This window comes from Pinus tabuliformis, chromosome 3_2 (assembly GCF_031772625.1).
Source record: "Pinus tabuliformis cultivar Carrire ecotype Pingquan chromosome 3_2, CPIR1, whole genome shotgun sequence".
Classification (NCBI taxonomy): Eukaryota; Viridiplantae; Streptophyta; class Pinopsida; order Pinales; family Pinaceae; genus Pinus; species Pinus tabuliformis.
The window spans coordinates 843,176,946-843,193,663 of record NC_142302.1 but is presented as its reverse complement, the minus strand read 5'-3'; the positions used below and the strand labels follow the sequence as shown (position 1 = coordinate 843,193,663).

Genomic DNA, 16,718 nt, shown 5'->3' with positions numbered 1-16,718 from the left:
TGGTGTCATTGAGATCACATCATGATGTTTTTGTTATAGTTAGCTTGCATTGCATTACATTTTAGGATTTTCTAGCTTCCACTACATTAAAAAAAAATCAATTTTCAAGGTGTTGAATCAATGTGAGTTCAGGGTGGGTGTAGAAGCATCTTCATATTTAAAATCAAGGACCTTTACATATATTCAGTTATCTGGTTATGATGGGTTAATATTAGCAAAGTTTTTGAAAGCTGATTAGACTTGTATCGAAGTTTTGAATTATTGTGAATTATAGATCCAGGGCCAGATTTCTCAGATCTTTTTTTCTTCAAATTTTTTCTATTTGACATGCAGTTTGTATTGATTCTGATTCTCTTTCTTCTTTTGCATTTTCACAACTTGTATGGATGTAGACACTCTCTCCTAGATAGTCTTATGAGAGTCACATATGTCATGATTACTGGTAAGGTTGTTTTTGTTTGTGGGTTTGGAGATGTTGGCAAGGGTTGTGTTGCAGCCTTCATAGTTGCTGGAGCTAGGGTCACTGTTACAGAGATTGATCCTATATGTGCCTTACAAGCACTTATGGAAGGCCTTCCTATTCTCACCCTTGAGGATGTAGTTAGAATTGTTGATTTCTTTGTGACAACCACTGGAAACAAGGACATCATCATGGTAGATCACTTGAGGAAAATGAAGAAAAATGCCATTGTTTGTATAATCAGTCACTTTGACAACGAGATTGATATGCAAGGGCTTGAAAATTTACCTCATGTTAAGAAGATTAACATCAAGCCTCAGACTAATAGGTGGGTGTTCCCTGACACTGGCAGTGACATCATTGTTCTTACAAAGGACGTCTGATGAACTTGGGTTGTGTAACTGGCCACCCAAGTTTTGTTATGTCTTGCTCCTTTACAAAGAAAGTAAATATTTCTAATGCCCTGCATCCATTGCTTGTACATACTAGATTTCTCAGGCATACCAATGCCTTGATTATATTGTTGTGTATGATCCATTGCTATTTTCCAGAAATCCCCATTCCCAGTACCTAGCCCCGTTACATTAAAACTCATGCAACATATGGTGGAGTGGGTCATGCATGTCATACCAATGTCCAATTTCACCAATTAATGTCATAGCCATGCTCTTTCTATCTTTTCATAAACATTCTATTTTTTTTAATATATTTTTTCAGGTGGGCATGGTGGGGATGTTGAGATCTCATCTAGAGTTTTTGAAATGGGATGTTTCTTATATGTTGTGATTTGGATTTGGATTGTTCCCTCATTTCTTTGCCGTTTGTTGTTTTCTAATAGATGTTTTCAGGTAGATGCGTGATTTTTGAGATCTGGTGAGGGTGCTTTGAAGTAGGATCTTGTCTAGGTGTTGTGGTTTATATTTGAAATTTGTTCTCATTTCTTTTGAACTCACACTTTTCAGGTGTGTTTGTTGTTTTTTAGATCTTGTCAAGGTGTTTAAGATGTGGAATATTTATTAGCTGTTGTGTTTTTGGTTCTAGAAATGAGTTTTGTGGTTGTTTTAAAGTAGCTATGATCTCATCACCAAATTGTTATACAGATTTATAGCATAATATGGTAAATTTCAGACCTCTATTTATCAATTTTGACAGTATTGTCCTATATCTATTTAGAGCATTAGGAAGTATCTTAATCTTAATTATAATCTTAATCATGCGATACCAACTTCCTGATGTTGGATCTGATATGCCCTTGAGGGTATTTTGGTCTCATTCTTGATGTTATGAGTTGCACTACTCTTGGTATTTTCCTTGATTCTTCGATGTCATTGAGATCACATCATTATGCTTTTGGTATACTTAGCTTTCATTACATTACATTTTAGGATTCACTAGTTTCCACTACATTAAAAAAAAAATCCATTTCCAGGGTGCTGAATCAATGTGAGTTCATGGTGGGTGTAGAAGCATATTCATATTTAAAATCAAGGACCTTTACATATATTCAATTATCTGGTTATGATGGGTTAATATTAGCTAAGGTTTTGAAAGCTAATTGTACTTGTATCGAAGTTTTGAATTATTGTGAATTATAGATCCAGGGCCAGATTTCTCAGATCTTTTTTTCTTCAAAATGTTTCTATTTGAGATGTAGTTTGTGTTGATTCTGATTCTGATTCTCTTTCTTCTTTTGCAGTTTGACAACTTGTATGGATGTAGGCACTATCTCTCAGATGGTCTTATGAGAGCCACATATGTCATGATTGCTAGTAAGGTTGTTGTTGTTTGTGGGTTAGGAGATGTTGGCAAGGGTTGTGATGTAGCCTTCAAGTCATTGGAGCTAGGGTCGATGTTACAAAGATTGATCCTATATGTGCCCTGCAAGCACTTATGGAAGGCCTTCCTGTTCTCACCCTTGAGGATGTAGTTATCACTGCTGATATCTTTGTGACAACCACTGGCAACGAGGACATCATCGTGGTACATCACATGAAGAAAATGAAGAACAATGCCATTGTTTGTAACATCAGTCACTTTCACAACAAGATTGATATGCAAGGCCTTGAAACTTTCCCTAATGTTAAGAATATTACCATCAAACCTCAGATTGATAGGTGGATCTCCCCTGACACCAATAGTGGCATCATTGTTCTTGCATAGGGACATCTAATGAACTTGGGTTATGCAACTGGCCACCCAAGTTTTGTCATGTCTTGCTCCTTTGCAAACTAGGTAAATATTTCTAATTCCCTGCAACCATTGATTGTACATACTAGATTTCTTAGGCATACCAATCCCTTGATTATATTGTTGCATATAATATGTTGCTACATAAGTGGATGTTCCATAGATGGTGCATAATCTCTACTTTTTGCTACAGGTCATTACTTAGTTAGAGCTCTAGAATGAGAATAAATCATGGAAGTATGAGAAGAAGCTATATGTGTTGCCTAAGCATATAGATGAGAAGGTGGTTGCTTTGCCCTTGCCCAAGTTGGGTGCCAAGTTAACAAAGCTTTCTCCTCATCAGGCAGAGTATATCAATGTGCCTGTTGAGGGACCTTACAAGCCTGTTCACTACCAACAGTAAAAAGATTTGAAACTTGGGATGGTTTGTTGGACGAGTAGCAAATGTCCTTGTTGTTTCCAAATAAAAACGACTGTAGCATTTATTTTTGGCAGCTCCATTGTTTTAAGGGACTTTACAAGCCTCCTGACTACATACTGAAGATATGACATTTTGGGTGAGACCTGCTCGGTGAGTATCAAGTATCAATGTTCCTCGACACACAAATATCTAGCCTCTATTTGTCGGCATCTCCATTGTTTGGGTAGAATTACAATAAAATTTTACCATAACTCTTAACGTAATTCTTTAAAGTGTGCTAGCTCAATGGAAGAGTGTCTGCCCTACAAGCAGGAGGTTGGTGGTTTGATTCCATTGTGCGCTAACCTGAATTAATCAATGATTTTGTACTTTATGTTTAATTAAATGTTTTTAATATCTATTTATTTCAATGGTGAGATATTTCTGTATTTGTTGTTTTATATTTTCTCTAGAGAGACAAAAGTGATCTTCTAATAAAAATTATATTATCTCTAAAGAGAAAATAACTAGTATTAAATACATATTGTCTCTAATCTAAGTTGTGTCTCTAGAGAGACAAAAATGAAAGTGTCTCCTAAGAGAAAATAATGCTTGTGTTATATATTGTCTTTATATTGATAATTTTTTAAGACAATATTCTTTAATACAATATTTTTTAAGACAATAATCTTTAAGACAATAATTTTTAAGACAATAATAGTTAAGACAATAATTTATGAGACACCACAATATTTAAGACAATACACAAGTTTTGTTTCTTCTCAAGTTAAGACATTTTGCCCAAAGATTGTCTCAAATATTGTCTTAAAATCCCCCTATATGTAGTAGTGTTTAGATCAACATTGATGGTTTAGTGGCTCATGATTTTGCCATTAGAAATGTTGTATATGGGGGTAGATCTCACATAAAAATGTCTACATGTAAATGTAAACATAAACATAAATGTAAACGTAAACATAAATGTAAACAACCTAGTATGGGTGTAGATTTCACATAAAAACCTAAACATGTAAACATAACGCTCAAAATTTAACATTTCTAATCTAATGTTTGCATGTCGGTCCTTTTTAAAAATCAATATAATTATTAGTATATATAAACATAATATAAATTTAAAATATAAAGAGGTTTACAAATACCCAAAAAATATGTATGGTAAATAAATAAAAATATAAATAAAGTGGATGTATGGTAAATAAATAAAACCTCTTTTTATATGTAATCCAAAGGTATGGTAAATAAATAAAAATATAAATAAACTAGAGGTATGGTAAAGAATATAAATATAAATCAACTAAAAGTATGGTAAAAAAATATAAATATAAATAAACTAGAGGTATGGTAAATAAATAAATAAATTAATTAATATTTAGTCGAGAAACCTATTTCTATTTAGGAAGACTCAAAAAATAGATTTATTTGGGTGAAAACGATGGACCAAATACCATATTTATAAAAGAGGTATGATAAATTAATAAAAATATAAATAAATGAGAGGTATGGTAAATAAATAAAACTTTTTTTTATATTTACTCCAGAAGTCACCTTATATTTAAGTACACTAAAAAAGAAGTTTTATTTAGGTGAAGGGTATGGCCCAAATACCATAGGCCAAATTATTATTAATACCATGCAAAAAAAATTATTAACTCTAATATTATTATTAATAAAAATAAAGATGAAACATTGTATTGACCCGTGGTATTGAGAAACAATGGCATGACCCATGGTATTCACGTGGAATTTAGCCTATTTAAACGGGGAATTAAACGAGAATAGATCCATCTTTACTTTGAATCTACTTAGTCCATCTTTACTCTAAATCTACTTAGTCTTGGGAGGGATGAAATATCATAGAGTAAAAAATATTTAATCCCTTTGGGCAGTTGGTAGATCAAGAGTAAACATGGATCTTGTAATTTGATGTCATGTAAACATTTTAACTCGATTAAAAAAATAAAAAATAAAAATCAATTATTAAATTTATTAAATTTGATAAATTACTACTAGTAGCTTTTAAGCTCAAGGATTATGAGAGTGCTAAATAGACTTGATCCCTATAATATCTTGGTAGATATGGAATTAAGATGGATATAGGTTGGTGTTTATGATAATGAAGATATTAAATAGACTCAATTCACAAAAGTTAGTAAAAAATATCAATATCTCCATTAAAATTGTTTTTCTTTATTTAACACAAAACAATTCAAAACAGTGAAATCTTATCACTCTTTCCACAGCACACTGGCATAGTGGAGATTGTGGTTTCCCAGATTTCCCACGAGATACTGCAATGTTTGATATAGATTTTCTTACTAATCTTGCAAACCATTTTTCAAAAGTTTCTAAATATGATATGTTCATGAAAAATTTATAAGGTACTAATGTTGGATTAGTTGTTGGAAAAATATGCTTGTTTGTACCACCTTTCATCTTCTTTGGTATTCTTAGTTAAATAATGCCATATGTATGATGGTAGTGAATTATGCTAATAAGCAATTTAGATTAGAACAGAGGTACTTAAATTCTATTATTTAATTGAATATTTCTAATTAAAAATTATAATAAATCTACATTTATATATTTATATATTGATTGGAAGGCTTTTGACTACGGAAACTTCTTCCCATTAGATCCCCTTCAGACCTTTGGGATACCTACGACTTTCTAGTTGGGGCTTTCTAAGTGTTAGAGTGTTGGCTTAAAGTGATGTATTTTTTGTGATCTAGTTGGAGTCTATGGCATAAGAGAGAAATTTGATTTGAGTTTATTGTAAGCCAAGAAATTAGATACCTCTCTGGCATATCCTTATTTAAAATGGATCTATGCTCAGAAATATCTTAATTCAATGTTCGGTTCAAAAAGTGATATTGCATAAAATAATGCCATAAATTTGTATCTCATACACATGATAATTCATTATGGCTATTTCTTGAGCAAATATGTCAACAATCTATAGGCATTGAGCCGTGTCATGTATTACTTTCCCATAATAGTGCAATTGGCTGGATTTGCATGGAACTCAACTTTTGCCTTATTTTCCGTGATAATTGGAGCAAGTTGAATCCATAAATTATCATGGAAAATAAAGGAGAAGTTGAATTCCATGAAAATCCATCCAATTGCACTTTTGTGTCCATGTAATATATCACATTGCTAATGCCTACAGATTGTTGAAAAATCCTCTGAAGAAATAAGCGGAATGAATTGCAATGTGTATTAAATATAAATTTATGGCATCCCAAATTATGCAATATCACTTTCTGAAATGAACATTGGATTAAGTTATTTACCAACATAGATTCATTTTAAATAGAGATTTAGCATGATCTGAGATATCCAATTTCTACACTTGCAATCTTTTTATGATCCAATATTATTTAAATGTTTTGTATACTTATTTAAATTTTACTTGGAGAGACATAAGAAAAATTTCAACTTGGACAGACACCCTTACACATCCACTTGGGATTTTATGAAACCACATTATTTAAACGTTTGTATAGTTATTTTATTTTTTTTTCAATTTTTTTTATTTAAACATACATAAATAAAATTACAACTTGGACAGACACCCTTGCACAAATGTTGGAGCCAACATGCGGGGGCATATGCAATAGTGCTAATTCATTGAACCCAAGAAACAATGTCCGGAGAAAGTGTTTGGCTGGTGTGGTCCCTTTGTCGATAGGAGCTATGAGGTAAAGATTTTTCATGACACCAATTATAGACTAGAAGTTTGAACCCCAAGCTATTGCGAAAGGGTGTAGTGTAGTTGAGGTCCTGCGAGATGGAGGTGGGGAACAAGAATTGTTCCAACATTGTATGTTAACAACAAAGCAGCATCTTGAAGTAATTTTATTTGTAAAGGAAGGTGTGATAAATTGAGATGTGACAAGTCCTTCGCCTTCGCCCCTTAGGCATATGATGCTAATACATAAGGGAATGAGAGCTTGGCATGGGAAAGTGAATGATTGATTGAATGACTGAAATGAAGTGATGGGTCATCCTCCAGATTTGTGCTAGGGGTGCATTAGGTTAAACCTATCATCATATCCAAATTCTATAAAGAGTGAAGCACATGAAAGTTAGCCTTATAAAGGTATCAACGAAAAGGAGGTTTAATGTAATTTGGTGAAATGGGGCTAACATTGGTAGCATAGCCAAGATTGGTAAAATCATATTAGAGCACCTTAACTATAGTTTGAAAGAAAATGTAGTACAAATCAACAAAACATTTTGATGAAGTGATGAACACCAGATTTAATTATAAAATCAAAGGATATAATGGTGTAGCTGGATAATTGAGGATTTCATGATTATTAATTTAGCCTAATCATAAAAAGTAATGGATAATTTCCCATGATGGAAGTAATAAGTGCCTACACAATTAACAGTGGCATACCTCAAGAAAACTATTCAACCAAAATAGGATTAAAGTTTGAACGATTACATGAGATTTGTAGGAACAACTTTTGTTCGAACCAAATGAGGAAAACCTATAAGAAACATCACAAAACATAGTCGTACTTGTATGAAATAATAACATGGTAAGAGAGCAGAATTATAATACAACCCTCATTCTTACCCTTGCAGTGTACCAGTAGAAAAACACTACCCAGAAAGCATGGACAAGAAGCCTGCAAATAAATATGGGACATCCGATACCTTTGTTGCAAAAACCAAGTTCAAGTTATAGCGTCTCTGAGATTTAATATCTCATGAGTATGAGAAGAGAGGTTTATCGAGGTTCAACACCTTCCAAACTTGATGAATGGTCGTATTCTCCACAGTGTTGGAGGTCACCTGTATCAAAAAGAGGCAACCTTGATAAAGTTAGTCCATATTTAACCTATTACGGTGAATGTAAGAGCTTAATTAGGTAACTCTCGGTTAAATAGCTAAAGGAACGCCCTTCATGTAAATTGAATTCCTGAGACCACCATGAGAGTTACAAAGAAACCAGAGAGAATGTTATGAAACCAGCTCAGAAAAAGATAGAAGAGATAGATCAACACCTTAGAATTCAGCCTCTGCGAGGGGGCAACCTGCTTTACACTACATAAATGAACAATTCTTGGATGATACAAATGACAAGACCTCCTTTCTATATATAGGAGTCTAAGGGGTCATAATATAATCAGAGCCGACATAACAATAATAATGTAAGGGCACAATAATAACAATAGTGGGCATCTATGGGGACTACATGGGTACAACAATATAATGAGGGGGTTGTACTAATAACAATAAGGGGTTACACTAGTAGTATAGGGGCCTAGCATGCCCCTCTCCATCAAAAAGTGTTGTCCTCAACGCTTGAGTAGTTCTTGATGCTTTTGTATAAAATTCTTGTCCCTCCATTTGAAATCTTCAATAGGAAAGTTCTTCCACTTGATGAGATGCTTTGAAATTGATCGATTCCGTAGGTATCGACTTCTCAGTTCTGTAAATGCTTCTAGTTCCAATATGATTTTTCCTTCCTTGCCAAGTTCTGGAAATATTGTTGGAACTAGGATATTCGACAACTTTTGAATGAGTTCCCACCTTGCTTCACCATTCTTCCATTCATACCTTCCTTTGTTTATCAAATTTGGTTGGATAATTGTACCAACCTCTACCATTTCTGCAACCATATGTTCAATTTCACTCCTTTGGGCATATGGATATCTATAAGGCTTGACGTTTTGAGGAACACATCCTGGAATAAAATGAATAGCATGATCATGATCACGAATACATGGGAGACATTTGGCAATCTCAAATACCTTGGAATGATTGTCCAAGACTTTTTGGAGATCTGGAGAAATAGTTGATTTCGAAGTGCAAACAGTTAGCGAACATAATTGTGCAATTACACCTCGCTGTTCCTTCTTTAGAAGCTTTTTCATTACGTCACAGTTGATTATCTTTCCTGGTTTCCCTGTGATACCCCTGAATTCAACTTCCTTTCCTTCTGAAGAAAATTTCATAAAAATTTCTTGAAAATTAAAAACTGTTGTACCCAAGGATTGTAGCCATTGGACTCCTAGTACAACATTAGCACCACCCATTGGAACGGAAAACATTGGGCAATTAAATAAATATTCTCCCATGGATAGCTTGATATTATGGCACTTTCTAGAGCAATTTATGGTTCCTCCACTTATAACCATCACTTGACACTCTAGTGTTGGATCTAGGAAGCAATTCAAGTCCTTGTCTATCTTACAATTAATAAAATTATGGGTACTACTTGAATCAATCAACACTATTACCTTTCTCTTCTTGATATGTCCTTATATCTGCATAGTTTGAGGAGTGGTAATTCCGACGAATGCATTACAAGATATGGTTGGATTCATTTCTCATTTCTCTGGGGTTGGTTCCTGGTGAGTATCCTTTTCTTTTGATGTTTCCTGATACTTTTCTTCCTGATATTTCACTGTTTGAACCTTCTTCTTATTGATATGTCATTCTATCTTGAGACTTTGGGGAGTGGTAATTTCTTCCAATGCTTTACAAGATATGGTCGGATTCATTTCTTGATGCTCGATGTGACCTTTCACTTCTTGAACATTTTTCTTCTTGATATGTCCTTCTATCTTGATAGCTTGAGGAGTGGTAATTCTGGCCAATGCATTACAAGATATGTTTGGATTCATTTCTTCTTTCTCGATGTGATCTTTCACTTCTTGAACCTTTTTCTTCTTGATATGTCCTTCTATCTTGAGAGTTTGAGGAGTGGTAATTCTTGCCATTGCTCTACAAGATATGGTCTAATTCATTTCTTCTTTCTCTAGGGTTGGGTCCTGGTGTATATCCTCTTCTTTTGATGTTTCTTGATCCTTTTCTTCCTCCTCTTCATACTCTATGTAAAATAATTTCTTCTCAGCACAGTTATGACCTTTAGTGCATTTTCTATCACAATTGTAACAAAGCCCTTTTCCTCTTTTTTCTTCCAATTGTTATGCTGTAACCCTTGTAGTTTGTGAAAGGCTAGGAGAAACAACACTTCCATATTTATAGCTGTGAGGGGTAGACTTCCCTGTTGCCATAATTTTACTTTCCACTATGTAACAATGCCCTTTTATTCTTTCCAATTGTTGTGGTGTTGCTCTAAAGAAGGTGTTGCTCTTTGTATCCTCATAATGTGCTATCATTTCCTCCGTGAAAATTGACCACGTAACAAGTTGTTTACGAGAACAAAGCCCTTTATAACATAAAAATTGATTTTGTTCTAAATATGAAGATGCAATACATACCTTTTGTAACAGTGGTACACCATGTAGATCAAAATATTGCTCCATTTGAAGTATCCAATTTACCGGATCCTTGCCATCAAACTTCCTCTTCTTGCTTTTTCTTGATTTTAGGAGCTCAATCTTGAAAAGACTGTAACTTTGTAATTTCGAATCTTCCAGTTCTAAAATCACAATCTATAGTATCCCTCTGCGTCCTCTTTCTAATGCCACAAGTCTGATCCAAATTGGATTCTCCAAGGAAGAGTTATGCCAAATCTCACACGGTGACCTGATTATAGACTAGTTCAGTAGAGCAAACTGGTACGACGTGCCACGTGTCACTATTTCGACCTTTGGATCTGAAAAATGTATACAAGAAACTAAATTTTGTCCTCTTTCTTTAACTTCTGACAAAATTTCAATCTGATGCTCAGAGAGAAAGTTATGATGCGTTTCCCCAAGTCACCTGTTTGGAATGTAATTTAGGAGTCTGCAAAAAGATCAACTTCCTCAAATCATATCTCCATAAATATAGTGCGAAAAGTTCTGAAATTTGGACCCGAGGTTCAGCACGATTTTGTCTCAAATGGGTTTTTTGCTTCACTTCTGAAACGTCGCAAAAAAAAGTTATAGCAAAAATTCCACGATGACCTATTTGGAGTAGCGAAACCCTAGAATCCACAACTCTGATACCAAATGTTATGAAACTAGCTCACAAAAACATAGAAAAGATAGATCAACGCCTTAGAATTCAGCCTCTTCAAGGGGGAAACCTCCTTTACATTACATAAATGAACAATTCTTGGATGATACAAATGACAAGACCTCCTTTCTATATATAGGAGTCTAAGGGGTCATAATATAATCAGAGCCAACATAATAATAATAATGTAAAGGCACAATAATAACAATAGTGGGTTTCTATGGGGCACAATAATAACAATAGTGGGCATCTATGGGGATTACATGGGTACAACAATATAATAAGGGGGTTGTACTAATAACAATAAGGGGTTACACTAGTAGTATAGGGGCCTAACAGAGAAAAAGTCATCGATAGAATGAAACCCTTCACGATTTCGAGGTAGAAGGAGTAGTTACATAACTACCACTTTTAGCCAAAACCATCAGATCTTGGGGAAGAGATCGCATGGTGCTCATGAAGCCAGTTGTCTCCAGATACACAGTGTTGAGATTCAAGAATGGGAAATAATCAATGTTGATAAGACTAAGGTACATGAGAGGACAAATACTATTGGACATAGATTGTCATTGATGTCAATATGGCAATATTCAAGAGGAGGAGACAGAGCCATCAGAGGAGCAGACGGAGCCAAGAGGAGCAAATGGAGCCAAGAGGAGTAGACCAAGCTAGAGGAGCCACATTGGAGCAAAGAGGAGCTATAGGAGGAGCTATCGGAGCATATCGGAGCAATAGGAGCCATCGGAGGAGCAAATGAAGCAATACAATAATATATGCATGCATCAACATTATCGGGAGTTGTTCGGGCGATCAAAACCCGATGGCATTTCATATTTGGTTTATAATATATCGCATTTGGTTTATAATATATCGCATCTGCAGCATAAAGGGCCGTCCACCCCAATCCTCCGATTGCGATAAGTGGTGGCGAACCCGATGGAAGCTTTAAAGGGAATATATATTAACATCGCATCCGCGGAGGACTTGTATCATTTCGAAGGTAGCGATCAGCAAAATCACCGAAGGACCCGGAGCCGAAATCTTATAGAGCAGAATATATAGCCACATTAGGTCCGCAGAACCCTTACAACACATCGGAGCAGCGGAGGTAGCGATTAGCGAAATCGCTGAAATTATCCGGAGCCGAAATTATATAGAGGATGGTTGAATGGGAGATCGGGTCCGCATTACATCGGAGGAATGGGTCTATTGTTTACAGCGAATGCCGATGTTCATCGGACCCGAAACAATATTAAAGGGATTCTAAAGCCATATCAGGTCCGCACCTCGTCGGAGGTCTGAGCTTAAGAGCTATTGCGATCGCTGAAATCCGGACCCGCCGAAATTTATAAAGGCGGAATTATAAAGGTTTGGAATCCGCGTACATTGAGTTAAGCGGGTTTTTATGTTAGTTCTGTGTATTGATATTATATGGTTATATATGGCCATGAGGGGTTTTATGGTAATTCCATATATGTCTATAAGTGTGGCGGGTTGATTAAAGCGCTCGGTGATGGTTGATTAAAGCGCTCGGTGATGGTTGATTAATGGCTCGGGTGGTGGCTTCCGATAGTTGATAAAACGCTCGGGTGGTGGCTTCCGATGGGTGATTAAAACGCTTGGGTGGTGGCTTTCGATGGTTGATTAAAACGCTCGGGTGGTGGCTTCTGATGGGTGATTAAACGCCTCCGATAAAGCCTGTAAGGTATTAACCACAGGTCAAGGGCCAAGTTTTATTTAAGAAAGGGGAGTTTGGGTTTTTCTACTCAAATTTTGGAACACTTGTATAGACAAAAGAAGCAAAGGAATGGAAGCCGAAGTGTCAAGCGATCAAGTGAGGAGGAAGCCAAAGAGCCAGCATGTAAGAGGAAATGAATGGACAGGGGCATGGAGCATATAAAAGTAGCAAAAACAGAGAACTGGTGTTGTTGTTGCAGATGGGATAACCTGAGTATGAGATAGTGGAAGCAGCAGAAGCAAAAGGGGCAGCAGAAGCAGTGGAAGCTGAAAGGAGTGCAGCAGCACACCAGTGTATACCAAAGAGGTTGGAGCCTCAAAATTGAACAAGATTGTAGTCATTGGGAGTTGGTGCTCCTAATTCCAAGATTGGTGTCTTGGCAAAGTAGAGTTGGTGCTCTGGAGGTTGGAGCCTCACCAAAGTCCAAGTTAGAGCTTGGCAACCAATTGTGACCATCTATTTATTGTATTTATTTTACTGCACAATTATATTAATAAAAGCATGTATGCTTGCTGTACATTTTTTTGCTCTGAATATATATGTTTTAACTAGTAAAACAATAGTGGGAAAAGGAAATACTGATTCACCCCCCTCTCAGTATTTCCAACAATTGGTATCAGAGCAGGCTTCTTCATACTAGCCTAACAGCTTGAAGAAGGATCAGCAACCATGATGAGAAATCATGAAGCATCAGGAAAACCTCCTTTTTTCGATGGCACTAACCCCTGCTCCTGCCCCTAATTTGTTGACTGACCCATCGAATTCAAGAAACCAGAGGATTTCTTGGTTAAGGGAAAAATTGTCAACTGTTATGGGAGTTAGCATCAACAACTTGAGATCTTGGCTTACATTTGGTTTTCCTTCTTGAACAGTTTTGTTAATTGATTTCTCAATCATTATTTCTTGAACAACAGTTTCTTCATTTATATGTTGATCTTGTTTGAGTGTCTGGTTTTCTTCATCATTTGTGGGACCTGTTTTATCATTGAAGAGAATATAGGAGTCTATGTCAGAATGGACAGCATATACGGGAAAGTTCTGAGGTTTTTCTTCACTGCTGACCATGTATTTCATAAGTGACTGTTAGGCCCCTATACTACTAGTGTAACCCCTTATTGTTATTAGTATAACCCACTTATTATATTGATCTACCCATGTAGTGCCCATATTGTTACTATTATGCCACATAGAAGCCCACCATTGTTACTGTTGTGCCCTACAATATTATTGTTATGTAGGCTTTGATTGTATTGGGACCACTTAGACTCCTATATATAGAAAGGAGGTATTTTCATTTGTATCATCCAAGAATTGTTCATTTATGTAATGTAAAGGAGGTTGCCCCCTCGAAGAGGCTGAATTCTAAGGCGTGGATCTCTCTTTTCTATCTTTTTGTGAGCTGGTTTCATAACATTTGGTATCAGAGCTTTGGATTCTAGGGTTTCGCTGCTCCAAACAGGTCATCGTGGAATTTTCGCTATAACTTTTTTTCTGTGACATTTCAGAAGTCGCAAAGAAAACACATTTGAGAGGAATTGGCGCTGAACCTTGGGTCCAAATTTCAGATCTTTTCGTGCGATATTTTCGGAGATATGATCTGCGGAAGTTGGTCTTTTTGCAGACTCCTGAATTAGACTCAAAACAGGTGACCTGGGGAAAATCATCATAACTTTCTTTCTGAGCATCGGACGGAAACTTCGTAAGAAGGTACAGAAAGAGGACGGACTGTAGTTTCTGTTTATATATTTTTCAGTGTCAAAGGTTGAAACAGTGACACGTGGCACTTCATACAAGTTCACTCTACTTAACTAGTCTATAATCAGGTCACTGCGGGAGATTGTGCATAACTTTTTCTTGGAGAATCCAATATGGATCAGACTTGTGGCATTGGAAAGAGGACACAGAGGGCTACTACAGGTCACAAGTTTAGAACTTAAAGATCCGAAAGTACAGAGTTACAGTTGTTTCAAGGTAGAGCTCCTAAAATCAAGAAAAAGCAAGATGAGGAAGTTTGATGGCAAGGATCCGGTAAATTGGATACTTCAGATGGAGCAATATTTTGATATACATGGTGTACAACTGTTACAAAAGGTATGTATTGCATCTTCATATTTAGAACCAGATCAATTTTTATGGTACAAAGGGCTTTGTTCTCGTAAAAAACTTGTTACGTGGTCAATTTTCACGGAGGAAATGATAGCACATTATGAGGATATAAAGAGCAACACCTTCTTTAGAGCAACACCACAACAATTGGAAAGAGTAAAAGGGCTTTGTGACATAATGGAAAGCAAAATTATGGAAACCAGGAAGCATACCCCTCACAACTATAAAGATGGAAGTGTTGTTTCTCCCAGCCTTCCACAACCTACAAGGGTTACACCACAACAATTGGAAGAAAAAAGAGAAAAAGGGCTTTGTTACAATTGTGATAGCAAATGCACTAAAGGTCATAGGTGTGCTGAGAAGAAATTATTTTACATAGAATATGAAGAGGAGGAAGAAAAGGATCAAGAAACATCAAAAGAAGAGGATATACGTCAGGACACCACCCCAAAGAAAGAAGAAATGAATCAGACCATATCTTGTAAAGCATTGGCAAGAATTACCACTCCTCAAACTCTCAAGATAGAAGGACATATCAAGAAGAAAAAGGTGCAAGAAGTGAAAGATCACATCGAGAAAGAAGAAATGAATCCAACCATATCTTGTAATTCAATGGATGAAATTACCACTCCTCAAACTATCAAGATAGAAGGACACATCAAGAAGAAAAATGTTCAAGAAGTGAAAGATCACATAGAGCATCAAGAAATGAATCCGACCATATCTTGTAAAGGACTGGAAGAAATTACCACTCCTCAAAAGATAGAAGGACATATCAGGAAGAAAAAGGTTCAAGTAGAGAAAGATCATATCGAGCATCAACAACAAGTTCTCCAACTTTTAAAGGATAATGCCACTTCGGTGCAAATTCAAATGAAACAACAGGTAGATCAACATCGTAGTGAAAAATGTTTTGATGTGAGTGATTGGGTATTTTTACCGCTACATCTCAAGCAAGCTATTTATGAGAAGGAAATGTTGGCAATACTACATGCACTTAAAAAATGGCGACCTTACCGAATGGGAAGACACTTCAAGGATGAGGATGTGGAAGCATTGTTTTGTGCTATTTATATTATCCAACCAAATTGGATAAACGAAGCAACGGATGAATGGAAGAAGAACGAAGAAGTATGGCCACTTATTCAAAAGTTACAAAAGATCCCAATTCAAGCAATATTGCCAGAAATTGAAGAGGAAGGAAAAATCATATTGGAACCTGGAGCAGTCACAGAAACAAGAACCCGACAGCTATGAAATCGATCAATTTTAGAGTATCTCATCAAGTGGAAGAACTTACCCGCTGAATATTCCACATGGGAGGACAAGAATTTTATATAGAAGCATCAAGAACTACTCAAGCGTTGAGGACAACGCTTTTTGAAGGAGAGGGGCATGTTAGGCCCCTGTACTACTAGTGTAACCCCTTATTGTTATTAGTATAACCCACTTATTATATTGATCTACCCATGTAGTGCCCATATTGTTACTATTATGCCACATAGAAGCCCACCATTGTTACTGTTGTGCCCTACAATATTATTGTTATGTAGGCTTTGATTGTATTGGGACCACTTAGACTCCTATATATAGAAATGAGGTATTTTCATTTGTATCATCCAAGAATTGTTCATTTATGTAATGTAAAGGAGGTTGCCCCCTCGAAGAGGCTGAATTCTAAGGCGTGGATCTCTCTTTTCTATCTTTTTGTGAGCTGGTTTCATAACAATGACTCTCTATATAACCTCTTGGGTTGACCAAAGACTGAGATGGTGGCATATGACATGTCTAATTGTAGGGAACCTTGGAGTTTAGCCCCCCATGATCTTGATAGCAGCATCCCATATTTGGGTGGGATATCAGCAACTACAACATCCATT

The 16,718-nt window shown here is 35.9% G+C and overlaps 1 pseudogene; it reads left to right on the top strand.

The window, feature by feature from the left end:
- Window positions 1-432: 432 nt before the first annotated feature.
- LOC149183297 (adenosylhomocysteinase 2 pseudogene) lies at window positions 433-3,050 on the top strand (annotated as a pseudogene).
- The last annotated feature ends 13,668 nt before the right edge of the window (window positions 3,051-16,718 follow it).